The sequence below is a fragment of the Penaeus monodon genome, chromosome 14 (genome assembly GCF_015228065.2).
Source record: "Penaeus monodon isolate SGIC_2016 chromosome 14, NSTDA_Pmon_1, whole genome shotgun sequence".
Lineage (NCBI taxonomy): Eukaryota > Metazoa > Arthropoda > Malacostraca > Decapoda > Penaeidae > Penaeus > Penaeus monodon.
In genome coordinates this window covers 24,664,398-24,666,897 of record NC_051399.1, presented here as the reverse complement: position 1 = coordinate 24,666,897, position 2,500 = coordinate 24,664,398, and the positions used below count along the sequence as shown (strand labels likewise).

At 31.9% G+C, this 2,500-nt stretch overlaps 1 protein-coding gene across 3 annotated transcripts in view; it reads right to left on the bottom strand.

Moving 5' to 3' along the window:
- LOC119581006 (START domain-containing protein 10-like) overlaps nucleotides 1-2,500 on the bottom strand; it is a 28,591-nt gene that overhangs the window by 10,460 nt on the left and 15,631 nt on the right. The gene's annotated exons all lie outside the window — the stretch shown is intronic.

The window sequence follows — 2,500 nt, the reverse complement described above, 5'->3', positions numbered from 1 at the left end:
TCTATATAACAACAAAAATAACCTTCAGTCTCGATTTATCAGGAAGTATGGCAAGTAGAGACTTTAGAAAATAATGAAAACTGAAAATACAACATATCTTCTTAGTATTATGAAGAAACGGCATGGGATGCTGGTATTTGGCATGAGTTTTCACACATGCTTGGGTGACGATATAAGCCTCCGGCAGCGAGGCCCAGGCCACTATGAATACTACCCGTCGGGAAAGGGTTAATAAAAGAAAAAAAATATTTACATGTAATATTTCATTACAATTTCCCTCATTCTAATACACCTAAATATAATACAAAAGTGTAATTTTTTCACTATCATACAACTGTAAGGGAACAGTTAATTAAAAAAGAAAGAAAAAAATCTGATCTGATGTATATGAATCAAAATAATGATAATAGCTAATATCAATAGTAGTGATAATAAAGCACTCAGACATACACAAAGCATGTAACAGAAATGTAAAAGTCAATGCAGATATATAAAAAACATGAAAACATAAACTAATAACTGTTTCAAAGATAAAAATTACTTAAATCCTATCATAGCAGTCACTTTGTTTTGACAGATAAGGTAGTAGCATGATCCAGAGATTATGGAAAAGCTTCAAATTCAATCCAGCATTCTAATTTAGTAAAATTTGATAGTGAGTTTACAGAATGCAAGAAGCTGCAGGTATAACATTTCAAGATGGGTCTAAAAAATGAACATTATTATTGCAATGTGAAAGCAAAATTCAGTCACATTCAGTCTGATGGTGTTTGGAAAGTGACAGAAATCTTATAATCATTTGAACAGCTTTTTATAGATAATATCAAGTTGTGGAACCAACAGTTCTTCAACAGTTAAAATACTACCATGAAAATAAGAGGGAATATATTTTGGTATTAATATGATTAATATTCTGGTATGAAACCTGAAAAAAATTACCCACCACTATCTCTGATACAGACCATATAAAAAATAAATATACACAGAAACAGACTTTTAATATGAACTTAATATGTTAATCTCTCTTAACACACCACTCTGGCCAATCACATCATGGTTTGACCATCCCTCACACCAGTAACTTCCTAGTTTGCCAAAAGTGCCAAGCCAGTTTTAAGTTGTCTGTGCTTGACAGTTCTTTGTAAAGTTTTGCCCTGGCTGCAGTCATTGAAGAGGTACAGCCCCTCAAAAGTGTACTTCAAGCCTCTTTATAACCCAATCATCTAAGAATTGTTTATGCTGCAACCAAGGGTGAATAGAGAGCAGGATAAATTTATGTTTCCCACACCTCTATTTTTTCTTTCGACCAGCTGGGTTAGGGGAGAGGCTTACTTATAACTAAATGTGGCAAGTCATGCACATATTTCAGACTGTAAAAGCAGTGCACTACAGTGCATATATCCTTATTCTATATAAATAATGCTCTGAAAAAAGGATTTCTAAAAGAAAGGCTTAATATACAATATTTAATTTCTTCTATACATATAACATAATGTTTTATCAAAGAATCCATTGTTTACATAAAAAATAATGAAATTCATGCAGAATAAAGATGATAATGATTCCTTTTTATACCTCACCTTATGTACTTTGACAGCAGAATGAAATTCCTGCATGTAAAATATAACTGCAGGTTCTAGAAAAAATTCTATCCCTAGAATTACCATTATAGTTTAGGACTTGGGGCATGGTGCCAATGTTGAAGCACGCATGTACATTAATAAACATGTACACACACATTACAGTGGTTATAAGTGAGCTGAGGAGAAACTACATTTCTTTCTTCATTATGAAATTCAAGTAGCTGTTAAATAGAATTTCTTCAACAAATATTCTATATATGTACTAATACATTAACTCGCAAAAGAATGAACATATGCATTATATAACATATTGGAAAACAAACACAAACACACACACACACACACACACACACACACACACACACACACACACACACACACACACACACACACACACACACACACACTTACATATTAACATTATGCTTGATAATATTTACTTGGATATATCACATTGTAACAGGCTAGAACATGGTTTGTATGGCTTAGGCTGAAAACCCTATTATATAACCCTAAAGTGCAATGCAGTGCAGTACCTAAAAATGCAAGGTGCTTTCTGAGCACTAATGCTGCATTTAAAATATTCTCAGACAATTCCATGCAAGGTGCTCTATCATAAAGACAAAAAAATAAAAACAGTAAAAATAATTTGTAGCACTATCTGTTTATTATAAAGATGTCACTTAAAAGGTGTTTAAATAACTTCAAACTTTAACTTAACAAATATTCATTAACCATCTCCACGTAGTTAACACTCCAACTGCATTTTGATTTGCCTATCTCAATGCTAAATAAACAAACATTTCCAAGATTACTTTGTAAGATGTAAAAGTTATGCCTCTCCTTACATAATAATTTTTAAAAATAAGATTGTCTTTTGCAAAGACAATTTCTTTGTACTTTCTATTATTCACATA